This window comes from Salmo trutta, chromosome 2 (genome assembly GCF_901001165.1).
Source record: "Salmo trutta chromosome 2, fSalTru1.1, whole genome shotgun sequence".
Lineage (NCBI taxonomy): Eukaryota > Metazoa > Chordata > Actinopteri > Salmoniformes > Salmonidae > Salmo > Salmo trutta.
In genome coordinates, this window is record NC_042958.1 from 33299256 (window position 1) to 33314059 (window position 14804).

Consider the following 14804-nt stretch of genomic DNA (forward strand, 5'->3'; position numbering starts at 1 on the left):
TGAGCATACTAGCGCTTCACCCTTCTACCGTCTAAGTTGATGCGGTTGCTATGCAACCTCTTTCTAGCTTGTTAGCATAACAAATAAATAGACATTTTACGATTTCGGGTGTGTTCGTAAATTCAACCTGGAGTGCCAGAGTGTGCTCTGGGCATTTGTAAATCCACAGCGTTGTCAGATTGTCTCTTCATAAATTCAGAGCGTTTCAATCTCAGTGTTCAGAGCGCACACACTGGACGCTCTGGCCGAGGAGTAGGTTGATCCAAGCGTTCAGTCAAGCACCCAAGCTAACTGGCTAACATTGGCTAGCTACTTCCAGAAACAAATGAGAGAACACCTCACTCTGACCATTTTACACACCCTACCAGAGCTGGTTAGGCTGTTTTCATGTTATCCAGAGAGTTGGTGACTGACTGTGCTGCTGGCAACAATTTAATTAGGCTTTTTTTTTGCCGACGTTTACTGACACCGGCCATATTCAACTGGTGTTGAGCGTTAGTAAATTCATTAGTTATTCTGCGTGAGAGTGCTCTGAAATCGTAGTATATAGCCAGAATTAACAATGTACATTAAAAACGCACAACGACTATACCATTTAGCTAAGAAATAGGAGAATAATCAAGTCAATAAACATTGGGTAGTTAGTTAATATACTGCCTGGCAAGTTCAATGTATTAGTAGCCAACTAACATTAAGTAACTAGGCAACATACCGGTAACGTTACATACTGCTTTAATGCTATGCGGTTCGTAAGGATAGTGTAGGTAACAAAATTGTCAGCCAACATAACGTGTAACTTATTTGAAAAGTCATTACATTGCTCAACATATTCTTAACATAATTAGTTAAAAATTCATTGTTTTATCTGCTTTCGTCAGACTTCAGATACATATTAACCATAATTTTCTTCAAATAAGAAAACGTTGTGAAACCACGCCCATTTTCTGAAGAATTGCATTATGGGCCCTAAAAGTACAGCGATAGTGTCCACTACTTGTATACTTTGTATTTTGGTGAATTTAGTACGACATCTGCAAACTTTTGGCATACTAACTATATCCATACTCAATTCACATCCCAAAAAGTATGGTTAGTGCGGATAGTATGAGTATTCAAACACAGCTCATGATTCCACTCCACACTACCGATGGGTCAAATCAGCTCTCGTCCTCAACTAAACCTGAAACCGTTGTGCAGCCCATGTTGTCCAAAGATAGACAGACAAAAAGCGACCAACGAAAGTCCTATACATGTTCAAAGCTAATTTAGCCATGTCAACTAGATTTATTACTAAACATCAAAACACAAATGGGCCCAAGCCCAGATTTAAAACAAACTGATAAATGAATTGTGTTTGTCAAATAATATCTTCTTAACTACATAAACAAACTGATAAACAATTAAATCAACGTTGTAGAGCGATCAGTTACCAGTTCCTCTAGGAGTCCAGTTGTATCCTGTTTGTTTGCTATTAATAGCCTCTGTGCCCTTTTCTGTTCTGTTGTGAGAGTGAGAAAGACATGGCAACAGACAGATGACGGGTTCCTCTCTCAGATGAAGGCACACACACACCACAGGGGTTTAGAATGGGAATTAGTTGTGGACAGCGAAAAGGTCAGGAATATTCCCGGAATTAAAAAGCAGACCGTTTGAGGAAGCGTTGATAAACAGTGATAGAAAGATACTGAATCGCTCTTTTCCTTCTGTCCCGCTCCCTCGCTCCCTTCCAATAGAACTAGATCATGAATAAGACAGTCATGCTCAAGGCACACATTCACAGCTGAGAGCAGAGCCCTTGTTCATGAAGTGTTTTATCATGGGAATGCGGATATAGGATCAGTGTTGCCTTTTAGATCATAATAAAATCAGGTTGCATGGACAGGGAGGACCTGATCGTAGATTAGCACTCCTACTCTGAGACATTAAGAAAACGGGGCCCGGACCGCGATCCATCCATGATTGTTTGGCCCTTTCATTTTCTCCACAATCATCTCAATGTCTTGACCCAAGGCTCCCTCATCCCCTATCATTCCCCTCAGGCAGGTTTGTAATGCTAGCTAATGGATCAGACTACTGTCTGTGCTTGCTTGCATGTGTGTGTCCAAGCAGTGAATGTGGGTCAATCAATCCCACATTTCTCCTATTTCACAGGGGTGCACCTACACCTGGTATCTTTTGATCTGTGGAATGGGAGACACAAGTGCTCACGCAAGATTTGGTTCTTGGTTGCCAAGTTTAGGTCAAATCCTACATTACATCCATCAATTGACAAATATATTTTATCCATATATGCAGAACAACTCTGTTGCAGTAAAATCTCAATACAACAAGTGAGTGTAACAAGCTGTTAATGACCTTTATGTTATGAATGCCTATAGGTTATGAATGCATACATGTTATGAATGCCTATAGGTTATGAATGCATATAGGTTATGAATGCCCAGACAGATGGGGCTGGAGAAATGTAACCACTCAAATTCATAGATAGAGCTATCGATGCAAGGACTGACCATACATGATAGTGAAAAAAAAGCTTCTATTTTGTACAGTTTATACAGTGTGTAAACAGGATGAGCAGAATGAATCCAAACAGAGCAGAGCTAGGCCAGGAACTACCAAAGAGGTTCCATCCTAGTTCCACCACTCGCACTAGTCGAACATCTAAACATCTCCCCCAGAACCTAAATGGAGCACTCTTGCAAGATTTGATTCTGGGTTTGCGAGATTAAAACCATTCTCAGTTCTTTTTTATAGTGCTGTGCCAAATTAAACCTCAAGGTGGAAGCTTATGAAGACAATATTTGATGAAAGCAACTAAAAATTTCTTTCATGTGGATTCAGTGAGTACACAAGGGTGCCAAGATATTCAATCTTCCCAGAAGGTTTGATTCGATTTCAAAATTAAAATGTGGTAAAATGAGAACTAATTGTTTGAGTTTGGATGGATACCATGGGGCCAGCATGTCAAAAGAAGGCGTGTGTCCACATGCTCATAAAATCTATTTGACTGGATCATCTACAGATTACTATCTAAAGCCCATACTAGTATCAATATCCCCATACATACCCAGTTTGTACAACTAGGGTTGCAAAGGGTCGGAAACTTTCCAGGAAATTTCCGGAAATTTTCCATGGGAAGTTAAGCCTGGGGAATTTTGGCAATTTTACTTAAAATTCATTAAAAAAAAGTTAGCTTATAACACTGAACTTTTTTGTGGGATACACATAAGGCAATTCTGGGTCTTGTGGCATATTTTGGTTAAACTATCCCCAATTCAATGGAATTGCAATGCTCTGCATGCACAGTGCATTCTTCCATCACATGTACAGCTGACTCTCAAGATCTTGCACACTAATGAGATGCTATTGAGCCCACACCACTACTAGACTAAGATTTTTTATTCAACAAGCAGGATGCACAGGATATACTGAGAACACCGGACAAGGCCGACATCCCCGTTATCGGCAAGAGAAAGAGATGCAGGTACAGAGGACACAGAGCAGAGTGCGTCGTAAGGATCCGGAGAAGGCGAGTGGGAAAGCTGCCGTTAGTCAATATTATTTCGCCAATGTACAATCATTGGACAAACTAGATGAAGTACGATCACGAATATCCTACCAACGGGACATGAAAAACTGTAACATCTTATGTTACACAAAATCGTGGCTGAATGATGACATGGATATGCAGCTAGCAGGATATACGCTGCACCGGCTAGATAGAACAGCACACTCCGATAAGACGTGGGGGAGAGGTCTGTGCATATTTGCAAACAGCTGGTGCATAAAAACTAAGGAAGTCTCTAGATTTTGCTCGCCTGAAAAAGAGTATCTCATGATAAACTGTAGACCACACTTTTGGCCAAGAGAGTTCTCATCTATATTTTTCGTGGCTGGTTATTTACCACCAGAGACGAAAGCTGGCGCTAAAACCGCACTCAGTCAGCTGTATAAGGAAATAAGCAAACCGGAAACCGCTCACCCAGAGGCGGCGCTCCTAGTGGCCGGAGACTTTAATGCAGGGAAACAAATCAGTTCTACCTAATTTCTATCAACATGTGAAATGCGCAACCAGAGGGAAATAAATTCTAGATCACCTGTACTCCACACAGAGATGTGTGCAAAGCTCTCCCTCGCCCTCCATTTGGCAAATCTGACCACAATTCTATCCTCCTGATTCCTGGTTATCAAAACCAGCTTTTTACATTAGCATGTGACGTTCAGAACTAGCATTCCCACCGAACACTTCCGGTGAATTTACTAAATTACTCACGATAAACGTTCACAAAAAACATAACAATTATTTTAAGAATTATAGATACAGAACTCCTTTATGCAATCGCGGTGTCCGATTTTAAAATAGCTTTTTGGTGAAAGCACATTTTGCAATATTCTGAGTACATAGCCCGGCCATCACAGGCTAGCTATTTTGACACCCACCAAGTTTGGTACTCACCAAACTCAGATTTACTATAAGAAAAATTGGATTACCTTTGCTGTTCTTCGTCAGAATGCACTCCCAGGACTTCTACTTCAACAACAAATGTTGGTTTGGTTCCAAATAATCCATAGTTATATCCAAATACCGGCGTTTTGTTTGTGCGTTCAAGACAGTATCTGAAGGGTAACGAAGGGTGACGCGCCGGCGCGTATCGTGACAAAAAAATTCAAAATATTCCATTACCGTACTTCGAAGCATGTCAAACGCTGTTTAAAATCAATTTTGATGCGATTTTTCTCGTAAAATAGCGATAATATTCCGACCGGGAGACGTCGTTTTCGTTCAAAGACTGAAAATGTAAAATGGACTCTTCACGTGCATGCGCGCACCCGTCTCATTGTTCTCAGATCGACCACTATCCAAATGCGCTACTGTTTTTCAGCCAGGGACTGCAAAGTCATCATTCTACGTTCTGGCGCCTTCTGAGAGCCTATGGGAGCCTTAGAAAGTGTCACGTTACAGCAGAGATCCTCTGTTTTCAATAAAGAGGCTAAAGAAGGCCAAGAAATGGTCAGAGAGGGCACTTCCTGTTTGGAATCTTCTCAGGTTTTGGCCTGCCATATGAGTTCTGTTATACTCATAGACACCATTCAAACAGTTTTAGAAACTTTAGGGTGTTTTCTATCCAAATCAAACAATTATATGCATATTCTAGTTTCTGGGCAGGAGTAATAAACAGATTAAATCGGGTACGTTTTTTATCCGGCCGTGAAAATACTGCCCCCTATCCATAACAGGTTAAGTTTGCAGACGACAACAGTGGTAGGCCTGATCACTGACAACGATGAGACAGCCTATAGGGAGGTGGTCAGAAACCTGGCCAGGTAGTGCCAGAACAACAACTTATCCCTCAACGTAACCAAGACTCAGGAGATGATTGTGGACCACAGGAAAAGGAGGACTGAGCACGCCCCTATTCTCATCGACTGTGCTGTAGTGGGGCAGGTTAAGAGCTTCAAGTTCCTTGGTGTCCACATCAACAACAAACTAGAATTGTCCAAACACCCCAAGACAGTCGTGAAGAGGGCACGACAAAGCCTCTTCCCCCTCAGGAAACTAAAAAGATTTGGCATGGGTCTTCAGATCCTCAAAAGGTTCTACAGCTGCAACATCGAGAGCAACCTGACTGGTTGCATCACTGCCTGGTACGGCAACTGCTCGGCCTCCGACAGCAAGGCACTACAGAGGGTAGTGAGTATGGCCCAGGACATCACTGGGGCTAAGCTGCCTGCCATCCAGGACCTCTACACAAGGCGGTGTCAGAGGAAGGCCCTAAAAATTATTAAAGCCCACCGTCATAGACTGTTCTCTCTACTACCGCATGGCAAGCGATACCAGAGCACCAAGTCTAGGATCAAAAGGAGATATATATATATATATATATATACACACACACACAGTCACTGTTACTATACATTCATGTACATACTACATCAATTAGCCCGATTAACCGGTGCCCCCTGCACATTGGCTACCCGGACTATCTGCATTGGGTTGGCCGGTCACCTCTTTTACGCTACTGCTACTCTGTTTATCATATATGCATAGTCACTTTAACCATACCTACATGTACATATTACTTCAATTAGCTTGAATAACCGGTGTATGTATATAGCCTCACTACTGTTATAGCCTCGCTACTGTTATTATTCACTGTCTTTTTACTGTTGTTTTTTTATTTCCTTACTTCCTCTATTGTTCACCTAATACCTATTTTTAACTTAAAAATTGCACTGTTGGTTAGGGCCTGTAAGTAAGCATTTCACTGTAAGGTCTACACCTGTTGTATTCGGTGCACGTGACAAATAAACTTTGATTTGTTGTTGTTTATACTAATCTTTACAGGAAAATGCCATGGGCACCATCTGATGTGTGGACACATTTCACTGCACCTAATGTAGAAGGAAAAGCTGTGTACATTTGCAAATACTGTGCCAAATCATATGTGAAGAATGCAACAAAGATGCAGAATCATCTGGCCAAGTGCATAAAGTTCCCCTCAGCGCTCACAACAAGCAAGCTCTGACAAAAGTCACTCCACATCTATTCGAGGTGAAAATGATGAATCAGACATCATATCGATAGCAGCAGCTCATTGTCCTCCTGGAATCAGACGTTTTTTTTTACTCAATGGAGGAACGTAGTCAGAGAAATGCTGATGAATGTCTTGCTCGAGCTGTGTATGTAACTGGTTCACCTCTGATGCTCACAGGCAATGTCTATTGCCAACCAGACATGCTTTATCTACTCATTTGCTGGATGCAGAGTTCAACAGAGTTCAAGTGAAGGTCAAGCAAATCATAGAGAAAGCAGACTGTATTGCAATCATCTCTGATGGGTGGTCGAATGTTCGAGGGCTACATCATCTCCACTAGAAGTCGACCGATTATGATTTTTCAACGCCGATACCAATTTTTGGAGGACCAAAGAAAGCCGATACCGATTAAAATCGGCCAATTTTTATATATGTAATAATGACAATTACAACAATACTGAATGAATACTTATTTTAACTTAATATAATACATAAATGAAATCTATGTAGTCTCAAATAAATAATGAAACATGTTCAGGTTGGTTTAAATAATGCAAAAACAGTGTGTTGGAGAAGAAAGTAAAAGTGCAATATGTGCCATGTAAAAAAGCTAACATTTAGGTTCCTTGTCCAGAACATGAGAACATATGAAAGCTGGTGGTTCCTTTTAACATGAGTCATCAATATTCCCAGGTAAGAAGTTTTAGGTTGTCATTATTATCGGCATTATGACGCGTCAACTATTTCTCTCTATGCCATTTGTATTTCATATACCTTTGACTATTGGATGTTCTTATTGGCACTTCAGTATTGCCAACCTAATCTCGGGAGTTGATAGGCTTCAAGTCATAAACAGCGCTGTGCAACAAGCATTACTAAGAGCTGCTGGCAAATGCAGTAAAGTGCTATTTGAATGAATGCTTACAAGCCTGCTGCTGCCTACCACCGCTCAGTCAGACTGCTCTATCAAATCATAGACTTCATTATAATATAATAAACACAGAAATACGAGCCTTTGGTCATTTATATGGTCAAATCCGGAAACTATCATTTTAAAAACTAAACGTTTATTCTTTCAGTGAACCGTTACGTATTTTATCTAACGAGTGGCATCCCTAAGTCTAAATATTGCTGTTACATTGCACAACCTTCAATGTTGTGTCATAATTGTGTAAAATTCTGGCAAATGAATTACAGTCTTTGTTAGGGAGAAATGGTCTTCACACAGTTTGCAATGAGCCAGGTGGCCCAAACTGCTGCATATACCCTGACTCTGCTTGCAATGAACGCAAGAGAAGTGACAATTTCTCTAGTTAATATTGCCTGCTAACATGCATGTCTTTTAACTAAATATGCAGGTTTAAAAAATATATACTTTTGTGTATTGATTTTAACCAAGGCATTGATGTTTATGGTTAGGTACATCTGTGCAACGATTGTGCTTTTTTTGCAAATGCGCTTTTGTTAAATCATCCCTCGTTTGGCGAAGTAGGCTGTGATTCGATGATAAATTAACAGGCACCGCATTGATTATATGCAACGCAGGACAAGCTAGTTAACCTAGTAATATCATCAACCATGTGTAGTTAACAAGTGATTGTGAAGATTGATTGTTTTTTATAAGTTTAATGCTAGCTAGCAACTTACCTTGGCTCCATGTCCTTTTGATGCTGCATTAAGGTAACAGGTGGTGAGCCTGCCACGCAGTCAGTCTCCTTGTGGATTGCAATGTAATCGGCCAAAATCGGCATCCAAAAAGGCAGATTACCGATTGTTATGAAAACTTGAAATTGGCCCTAATTAATCGGCCATGGTGATTAATCGGTCGACCTCTAATCTCCACCCCTCAACCAGTATTCTACAAGAGCACAGACACAAGGAACAGACACACCGGTCTCTACATTGTAGATGAGCTGAAGGCAGTCATCAATGACCTTGGACCACAGAAGGTATTTGCACTGGTGACAGACAATGCTGCGAACATGAAGGCTGCTTGGCCTAAAGTGGAGGAGTCCTACCCTCACATCACACCCATTGGCTGTGCTGCTCATGCATTGAATCTGCTCCTCGAGGACATCAAGGAACTGAAAACAATTGATACACTCTACAAGAGAGCCAAGGAAATGGTTAGGCATGTGATAGGTCAACAAGTTATAGCAACAATCTACCTCACTAAGCAAAGTGAGAAGAATAAGAGCACCACATTGAAGCTGCCCAGCAACACCCGTTGGGGTGGTGTTGTCAACATGTTTGACAGTCTCCTGGAGGGGAAGGAGTCTCTCCAAGAAATGGCCATATCACAGTCTGCCGATATGGTCAGCCACATCAAGATGATCCTCCTGGATGATGAATTTTGGAAGAGTGGTAAGCAGCCTGAAACTCCTGAATCCTATAGCAGTAGCCATTGCACGGATTGAGGGAGACAATACCATCCTGTCTGATGTTCAGACTCAGCTTGCAGATGTAAGAGAAGAAATCTATACTGCCCTGCCCACTTCACTGTTGCTCCAAGCAGAGGAAACTGCAGTTCTGAAATACATCAAAAAGCGTGAAGACTTCTGCCTGAAGCCCATACACGCCGCAGCGTACATGTTGGAACCCAAGTATCCTGGCAAGAGCATCCTGTCTGGTGCAGAGATGAACAAGGCCTATGGTGTCATCAATCAAATCAATCAAATGTATTTACAAAGCCCTTCTTACATCAGCTGATGTCACAAAGTGCTGTACAGAAACCCAGCCTAAAACCCCAAACAGCAAGCAATGCAGGTGTAGAAGCACGGTGGCTAGGAAAAACTCCCTAGAAAGGCAAGAACCTAGGAAGAAACCTAGAGAGGAAGCAGGCTATGAGGGGTGGCCTGTCCTCTTCTGGCTGTGCCGGGTGGAGATTATAACAGAACATGGCCAAGATGTTCAAATACATGACCAGCAGGGTAAAATAATAATAATCACAGTGGTTGTAGAGGGTCCAACAGGTCAGCACCTTAGGAGGAAATGTCAGTTGGCTTTTCATAGCCGATCATTGAAGGTGGTCATCACTACAGTGTCTCACCACCTTGGCCTGAATGAGGGCAAGGTTCTTGGCAGTCTGACGATGTACACTTCCAAGCAAGGGTTTTGGGATGGAGATGCAATATGGCAGTCGTGCCAACATATCTCATCAGCCACCTGGTGGAAGGGACTTTGTGGATCTGAGGCTCTTTCCCCTGTTGCCTCCATCATCCTCCAAATCCCACCAACATCAGCCGCCTCAGAGCGCAACTGGTCCTTGTTTGGGAATACACACACCAAAGCAAACAACAGGCTGACCAATACAAGGGTTGAAAAATTGGAGGCCATCCGGGCTTTTTAAGCCTGACAACAAGCCATCCTCAACAAGGTTGGAAAGTGACAGTGAAGATGAGGCCTCAGAGTCTGATGTTCAAAAGGTGGACATTGAGGAGGTCTAGGGAGAAGACATGGAAGCCTGAGAGGAAGACAACCAAAGCTGTAGTTTCTAGACTATCATTTTACAGATGTATGTTTTTGGAGATGCGATGGATCATTCAATATTCCCTTTGTTTTGTTGTTCAGTGAAATCATCCCATGTGAAGAGTCAACTCATTTAATTAAAGTTCAGTTCGTAACTAAATAAAAAATGTTCATTTGGAAGGATTTAATCATTTGCAATTATGTCTACTTATGATAAAGGTAAAAGGTTTGTTTGTCTCCGTATGATATGGTAAATATATCCAATGCAAAAAACATCTACATTTAAATGGTATTAATATTAATTTGCATAAATTTCCATTAATTCCCCTATATTCCCATGGGAAGTTTCCACCTCTGAATATTCCCCAAAATGTGCAACCCTTTGTACAACGCACTTGACAAAGCAGTGATCGAACAGAGTTTGTCTGCACAAAAACTATTTACACAACTGTTGCGTCACAAGAATATCAGTTGTATCATAACCATTGTGGTGTGAAATGCGTTGTACATCGGTTATACAACCCGAGCGTGTACGGGGTCAGTATGAAGAAGTCAAACCTCATCAGTAATACCTTGGTAAACGAGAGGTAGTAGAAGTAGGCTACTGGAACAGTTCCCATCGCTCGGGGCAGGTTCTAAAATATGACTCACGTCTTTGCCAGCTTGTGAAAACAGAATTAGAGGGAACAGAGCGAAGTAAGCCAGCCAACAGAATTAGGGAGGAGTGCTATCATTAGCTCTTCCTAAAAACTCTTTGCCTATCTCTGTGTAAAATGCAGGTGAAATAAGCCTAGCCAACTTGTTTTAGATTCCCATTAGTCTGGGATGGTAAGCATCGGGTCTAGTAGTGTGGGGGATGCAAATAACTACACATCAGACATTTCACTTCTGTATGTAGGCTGCATGTAAGATAACTGATTTTTATAACTGGCATCTAGTGAGAATGTGGTTTCTGTAACATAGGGAACAAAACATAGTGTGTTAAATGCCCAGATTAGTGGCAGCATGCTGTAAAGTCATTGTGAGCCCACTAGAATTCAGGCATCCTCATGGACTCCTGTCCTGTGTTGGTCAGAGGTGGTGGCCCTCTCGTGTCACTGGCTCCCTTTTAAAAAAAGAGGCGTTTGGGGTTGTTACATCCATTTTTGGACTTGATATTGAAGAACTTAACTTATAAATGCCTTATGAGCTTAGTTCAACTGTCTTACCCCTTCAGAATGCAAAATATAAAACTTGTTTTACACCATTGTTATTAAACACTAGATGGTTAATATTAAAAAAATGGTTAAAATTGTAATTTTGATCTCATGGATGGTCAGTCCTTGCATCCATAGCTCCAGAGCCGGCCCGCCCATTAGGCAGGATTAGGCAGCCTCATAGGGCATCAGATTGACGAGTACGCCATTTTCTGAGCTAAACTGACGAAGACGCACATCCAACAACACATCACATGATTCTGCCCAAAAACAATTTATCTCATCCAGTGGCATGAGCTACTGAGGTGAGTGCTGATGCCGCCCCCTGATAAGTAGTGCCCACCTTGCCAAAGTCAGGGGCGCTAAATATTTAGCTTGTTGATGCCCAACGCGTCTCTCCAAGGCACTGTTGGAGAGACAACGCTTCGGCGCTACACCGACATTACGTCAAAGTATCTGACATAGGCTATATGATTTATGTTAGAAAGACTGGCATTTTCTGTAGCCTACAGGCTGGAGATCAAATTTATGACAATGTCATGAGACTGGCACTTTTTACATCATGCACGTTTCTCGGATCAAATAGCGTAAAGGTTACTAAAAGCTTCACTCCATTGATCTACGTGTGTGTGTGTGTGTGTGTGGAGTGGGATTTTTGTAGCAGTGGACACCTTTTGCTAACATGATATCCTTGCCGGTCCAACTCACAAAAAAACTCCTCGCTTGGTGAGCAAAAATATAAATACAAATAAAACACCTGCTAGAGAAGACAGATTTTGGGCCCAGTTATCCCTTTGCCTCTTCCTCTCTGATAGTAGCTGGCAGCCTGGCTAGCTGGCTTTAGCCTGGATAAAAACAGCCTTTTTAGCTTACCACATATCCATGTGAAATAATCAGATTTATAATTTAAAAAATATGCCCTGGCAAATATTCTTGTACTTGCCGGTGTAACCTAAAACATTATTCCAGTTTGATGTGCTGCTTGTCTATTAATTTCCATATCAGCTAAAAATAGAACCTCATGTTTTGGTTACAGAGAAAAAAGCACATTGGCTACAGAAGGTTCTGCCATTTCACAATAGCCTGGAACCCCTAGTTATTACTTCTAAACAAAATACCTTTTGGGGTGGATTCTTGTTGTTTGGTTTACTGTTTGAACAGTCGCTGAGATTATATTTGGTTATCAATGCAAAATAGGCTACTTTGATGAATAGCCTATAGATCAGATCAAGGAACCAAGCGACTACACTGCCCCCACGTCTGCGGAAGGAATGATATGCCGAATGCCGGAGCGTATAACAAGGAGCCGCCCCTTTTGTGAAGAAAAAAAACTGACATAGAAGATACAGAGCCTAGCTCAGTGTTTCAATCTCCACAGTCTGTGAATTTACCTTAACCTGGAGCCCAATCAAATTAAAAAATTGCACTTTGATGTGAATATGACACGACCATATCCTAAAAACAGGTCAAAGTAAAATGGTCAATAAGGAATGGATAATCAGGCTACTCACAACTGCTGTCCTTGAGTTTCACCCCGTGGGCTAAATTGTTATGATGATCAGTGATTACAAGTTTGTATGCCTCAATTTTTGACGAGCTGCATCATAGCAGGGGGAAAAAATGCATCTACATTTCCCGCTGTGCAAACACATGGATTCTCATTGCTAATAGGCTCAGGATAACCCAGGATAACTCAGGATAACTCAGGATAACTCAGGATAACTCAGGATAACTCAGGATAACTCAGGATAACTCAGGATAACTCCTGAGCAAGTTGGGTAGCTGACATTGAGCTTAAATTGACAAAATTATTAGTCACAGAAATCAGGGCTATTAAAGCCAATGCAACTGCTTTGTCACACATAGTTCTGAGTTTTAGTTTGAATCAGAGTTTAATTATTTGTTCAATTCTATCCCCCGCTTTGGTCTTACAACATGCAGAAGGAAACAACGTACTAGCCACTAACTGCAACGTGAATAGGCTATATTCAGTAGCCCATATCCCCAGTATTGCCCCCGTCTACCCTAATCTGCATTGGATGTGCTCATAAATACGCTGTTACTCACTCAATGCTTCAGAGATAAAGTTACGGTGCTGCGTGCATTTCATCAAATGCTCTCAGTCAAACAACCAATAATACTGCGTGCCTCTGGTTCTTTTCCTGTGTTTGGTCCTACCAATTCCATTGCGGAATGACAGTGTAAACTACACTATTCAAGTTTTGCAGGGTTCTTTTTTTTGTTGTTGCCTTGCCTAGGGCGGCAGAACTGCCAGGACTGGGCCTTCATAGCTCTGTCTATGAATTTGAGAGCGGTTACATTTCCCCAGCACCATCCCCTCACCAAAAAAGCGGCGGGTTGCCGACTTTGTTGTTGTTTGAATACCAGATTATCCCTTTAAAGCCTTATTTTTTTACGTTTTAAACTTAGCCCTGCTCTCTTTCAGGGAGTTTACTCTTAGAAGTATTGCTTTTAAGAGTGTTTAGGTGAGGTATGTGACATTTTGAAAGTGTTATGTGACCAAAAGTAAAATTAAGTAGCCCAAAAGTTAACAACCAGATGACATATTAAATTCAGAGACCTCAAATATCACAGAGTAGACTGTAAATGAATTACTGTTTTATCACTTAATCAAAGTAACTTATGTTAGAAAGTAAAAATGCCCTCTGTGAGCTTTCCAGTCTGAGTGAAACAGACATTAAAAACCTTTACATTCTGGGAAGATTTGCTATAAGCCTTGCCTCAAACTGTTAGTTTACAGTGATGGAAAATCCTATCTAACGGAAATTGAAAATAAGGAATTCTCTAGAACAGCACCTGTGAGGACACCTTCACTAGGGGGAGCAATAGAAATGTCACTACTCTTCAGTTCTAGTAAGTTCCAGAAAGTTCAACATCACTTGTAAGTTGAGGTGGTAATTGAGTGAGAATTACCAGTTACTGTGCTCTATTGATGAGGAAAGCATCACCTATGCCTCATTGCATATAGTCAAATACTTTATGCTTAATATTTACTAATAACATTTAGTGTAATGGCAATTGATAAGTATTGACGATAACGTTGATCATTCGTTCTGCCTGTCATTCTAGATGTGATAATAATACGTATTCACCACTACCTCCTTGAAATGTTCTATCAAATGCATGTCATTGTAGTATTGTATTCTCTTCTGCTGCCAATGCTGCACTGACAAATAAACAAATACACTAGGAACTGTGAATACATTGAACTAAGTTGGCACACATTGCAAATGCATGGCAATAACTAATACGACACTTATAGTCGTGACCGCGGCTCTCCAGGTTGCGACATTGAAACACATTGCGCGCATCTCCGCAGGCTCTCGACGCTGACAGTAGCGAAATGCCAGGTGGATTTTAACGCTGACAAAATGAACACAAATGTATAACCACCAGCGACAGCATTCATGTCAAAAGTGAGACAAATATGATAGCAATAAAGAGAGAAAATGCTCTCACCTTCCACCCCAGCCGAGGAAATGTGCCCGTGTCTTCGTTTACTGACCTATGTGACTCCCAATCCACTGTGTTAGGTTTTAGTGATCCCTCTATGGTTGTAAACTGTGCGTCTACGGAAATTGTG

At 41.3% G+C, this 14804-nt stretch overlaps 1 protein-coding gene across 5 annotated transcripts in view; it reads right to left on the reverse strand.

Moving 5' to 3' along the window:
• The window catches only part of LOC115154216 (dnaJ homolog subfamily B member 6), a 62469-nt gene extending 47665 nt beyond the window's left edge, over positions 1–14804 (reverse strand). For 4 of the 5 annotated variants that reach the window (XM_029700235.1, XM_029700220.1, XM_029700254.1 and 1 more), the window contains exon 1: positions 14681–14804. The gene's annotated coding sequence lies outside the window, so the exon portion shown is untranslated. Of the gene's footprint in view, positions 1–1430; positions 1826–14680 lie in introns of those variants that run through there. The other variant, XM_029700226.1, reaches the window with a different exon arrangement.